Below are 4,551 nucleotides of genomic sequence, written 5' to 3'. Positions count from 1 at the left end.
CATGCAAAGCTGTGAGCCAATGAACTCAAGCAGCCCTCCTGTCTCTCCTGTTTTGTTTTCTTAAAGATTTATTTACTAATTATTATGCATACAGTGCTCTGGTGGCACGTACACCTGCAGGCCAGAAGAGGGCATCAGACCACCTTATAGATGGTTGTGAGCCACCATGTGGCTGCTGGGAATTGAACTCAGAACCTCTGGGGGGAGCATTCAGTGCTCTTAACCTCTGAGCCATCTCTCCAGCCCCTTGTCCCTCCTGTTCCTAGTGCTGAGATAGAAGCTTTGATGTCACCGCTTCTGACTTAATACAGAGATGCCAGGATCCAAACTCAGGCCCTTGTACTTCACAGCATGTTCTCTAGCCCACGTCCCCATCAGCCGTCTCCCCAGTTGCCCCAGGCATCACGTTTTAAATTATAGGCATGTGACCTGGAGACAGAGCTGGTCCAGAGGAACAGCCACACTGCGGCCTGTAGTGAAAAGGGAAGTCATGATTTCGGAAGGCAATGGATTGCTACAATCCAAAACACTTGAAAAATTGTGTCCCGCGGTACCCCTGGCTCTCCTCCTTGACCCCCCCCCCCTGCTTCCAGCTTCAAACCTTCTGCCTGCTGTGACTTCTTCACGCGCAGCTCCACAGCCCTAGCTCGGCACCTCTCCCTCACCCCGGCCACTCATCCACCGGCTACGGTTGGTCTTCTTGACATTTAAGCTTAAATTATCTTTATAAACTTTTTGACTAAACATATCTGATTTTTTTTTTCCTAGTCCCAATAGGTGCTGATGGAACACTCCTTAGGTACAGTTCCTGATGCGTGAGCACAAGGCCACAGGGGCCCGGCTGTCGCTTCTTTTGGGAAATCAGTATTCAATAAGAAAGTAATGCTGATTTGAAGTCTCGGCTGGCAGGGAGAGAAAGCTAGACCAGAGAGCGTGAGAGCTTCCCAGTCAGGCCAGAGTGGCTTCCCAGCAGGCGCCTGCTTAGCCTGCTCTTCTCCTCTTCTTCACACCCCCCACCCCTCGAGACAGGATTTCTCTGTGTAGCCTTGGCTGTCCTGGACTCTCTTTGTAGACCAGGCTGGCCTCAAACTCACAGCGATCCACCAGCCTCTGCCTCCTGAGTGCTGAGATTAAAGGCATGCGCCACCACCGCCCAGCTTGCTCTCACCCTCTTGACGCCATTACACCTCAATGAAAGTGCAGGGAGCTAAAGAGAACAAGAGTGCAACTCTCTGTGCCATTGCCTTGCTAGGGGTGTACACGAAAATCTAGTTGCCATGACAGCAGCTTCACACACACACACACACACACACACACACACACACACACACACACACACACACAGTACATATCCACATACTCTCAAGCACCTGGCCTTCTCCACCAGGAACACTGCCCATGAGGATCGCTCCTAACAAGTTTCCGTGAGTGTGGCCCGAGGCCAAAACACCAGCTGCTCTGGCTTGCTTTCTGCTGCTGTGATAACCACCACAATCAAAAGAAATTTAGGGAGGGAAAGATGTGTTACACCTTACAGTTCCGTGCCAGAGCCCACTATTGAAAGACGGGTAAGCAGAGGCAGAAGTGGAACCGGTGGAGGATGTTACTCACTGGCTTGCCCTTGGGCTCATGATAACTGGCTCGCTAATACAGCCCAGCCTGATCCTAGGGATGGCATCTTCCACTTGGGACTGTGCCCTTCTATGTCAAGTAGCAGTGAAGAAAATGCCCTACCCGCCCCCAGACATGCTCCCTGGACAATATGATGGAGTCAGCTCCTCAGCTGTTGACAACCAGATCAGCCGTCGCGCCAGCTTTCAAGTTGAAGTACCTGACTTCTTCCTTTCCCGGCAATGCAAGCTTAAGAGAGCCAGCTACCCTTGCGCCTTCAGTTTCCTGTCTACAATGCGGAGTCCCTTAGGCTCTAGCCTCTCTCTAAGCCTGACTACACAGACGAGGAGCAGGTCAGGTTGAAACTGGCTACCAGCTTCAGAAAGCAGAGCCCCACTCACAACCGCTGGTCTCCAGTGTACCTTCCCCACACTTGGGACTGTCCCATTGGAAGGGATGACTTAAAGTAGGTGTCCTGTCCCGAGTAGCCTGGCTGGGTACGTGGGATTAAGACTGCAGTATCACACGAAGCTCTCACTGAACTCTGGAGGGATACAGATCATGAAGCCAGTGGACAAAGAGGGAACAGGGAAAGAAGAGCAGGATTCTTCCTTCATATTCTTTGAAAATGGGACACACAAGGGAAGAGGGGCTTGTGAATCTGTGTTCCATCCGCTCTGAGTTGAGCCTCTTGTCGTCTTCTCTTCCTGACGTGATGTCTTGGGTTGTCCACTGTCACCCTAAAGACTAACGTCCTGCCGTCCTCTCCTGGTGGTTCAGGGAAGCTGTCAGTTCCAAGGGACTCCCACCTGTGTGCTTAGCACCTCTACCTCGGCCAGCCGTCACTAGCTACTCGTCTGGCCTACCCCAAGCCGTGTTCATGTCCAACGCAGTCCTGATCTGGAAGTCCCGCGATGGGGGAAGCTGCCCAGAGGCTGTCAGGCTGGGTGTTATTGTCCAGATCTCAGCTGCCACTTATCTGGGCCGCCCACATGGGGAAGTGAGATAGTCCAACAGCACTTTCCCATTAATACTCTTATCTCAACTGGAAAGGATGCTCTTTGTGTGTAGTGACATATGGGTGTGAGCACACAAACTCCCAGGTCTGTCCCCCCCCCTTCTCTCTCTCTGAGTATTTTTCATCCCATGACTTCTGGCCACATGTATGTATGTCTGGGTCACATGTGTGAGCACATGAAGTAAGCCTGTGTCATGTATTATAGAGTGGTAAATAGAAAGCAGGGAGGTGGAGGCATGGCATGGGGGGGTGGAGGCATGGCATGGGGGGGTGGAGGCATGGCATGGGGGGGTGGAGGCATGGCATGGGGTGGGGTGGAGGCATGGCATGGGGGGGTGGAGGCATGGCATGGGGTGGGGGTGGAGGCATGGCATGGGGGGGTGGAGGCATGGCATGGGGTGGGGGTGGAGGCATGGCATGGGGTGGGGGTGGAGGCATGGCATGGGGGGGTGGAGGCATGGCATGGGGGGGTGGAGGCATGGCATGGGGTGGGGGGTGGAGGCATGGCATGGGGTGGGGGTGGAGGCATGGCATGGGGGGGTGGAGGCATGGCAGGGGGTGGGGGTGGAGGCATGGCATGGGGGGGTGGAGGCATGGCATGGGGGGGTGGAGGCATGGCATGGGGTGGGGGTGGAGGCATGGCATGGGGGGGTGGAGGCATGGCATGGGGGGGTGGAGGCATGGCATGGGGGGGTGGAGGCATGGCATGGGGTGGGGGTGGAGGCATGGCATGGGGGGGTGGAGGCATGGCATGGGGTGGGGGTGGAGGCATGGCATGGGGTGGGGGTGGAGGCATGGCATGGGGGGGTGGAGGCATGGCAGGGGGTGGGGGGTGGAGGCATGGCATGGGGTGGGGGTGGAGGCATGGCATGGGGGGGTGGAGGCATGGCAGGGGGTGGGGGGTGGAGGCATGGCATGGGGTGGGGTGGAGGCATGGCATGGGGGGTGGAGGCATGGCATGGGGTGGGGTGGAGGCATGGCATGGGGTGGGGGGTGGAGGCATGGCATGGGGGGGTGGAGGCATGGCATGGGGGGGTGGAGGCATGGCATGGGGTGGGGGGTGGAGGCATGGCATGGGGGGGTGGAGGCATGACATGGGGTGGGGGTGGAGGCATGGCATGGGGTGGGGGTGGAGGCATGGCATGGGGTGGGGGTGGAGGCATGGCATGGGGTGGGGTGGAGGCATGACATGGGGTGGGGGTGGAGGCATGGCATGGGGTGGGGGTGGAGGCATGGCATGGGGTGGGGGTGGAGGCATGGCAGGGGGTGGGGGGTGGAGGCATGGCAGGGGGTGGGGGGTGGAGGCATGGCATGGGGTGGGGGGTGGAGGCATGGCATGGGGGGGTGGAGGCATGGCATGGGGGGGTGGAGGCATGGCATGGGGTGGGGGGTGGAGGCATGGCATGGGGTGGGGGTGGAGGCATGGCATGGGGGGGTGGAGGCATGGCATGGGGGAGGGGAGGCATGGCATGGGGTGGGGGGTGGAGGCATGGCATGGGGTGGGGGGTGGAGGCATGGCATGGGGGGGTGGAGGCATGGCATGGGGTGGGGTGGAGGCATGGCATGGGGGGGTGGAGGCATGGCATGGGGTGGGGGGTGGAGGCATGGCATGGGGTGGGGTGGAGGCATGGCATGGGGTGGGGTGGAGGCATGGCATGGGGTGGGGTGGAGGCATGGCATGGGGGGGTGGAGGCATGGCATGGGGGGGTGGAGGCATGGCATGGGGGGGTGGAGGCATGGCATGGGGGGGTGGAGGCATGGCATGGGGTGGGGGTGGAGGCATGGCATGGGGTGGGGGTGGAGGCATGGCATGGGGGGGTGGAGGCATGGCATGGGGGGGTGGAGGCATGGCATGGGGTGGGGGGTGGAGGCATGGCATGGGGTGGGGGTGGAGGCATGGCATGGGGTGGGGTGGAGGCATG

The sequence above is a fragment of the Acomys minous genome (genome assembly GCF_964271855.1).
Source record: "Acomys minous genome assembly, chromosome: 18".
NCBI lineage: Eukaryota > Metazoa > Chordata > Mammalia > Rodentia > Muridae > Acomys > Acomys minous.
This window is presented reverse-complemented; position numbering follows the sequence as displayed.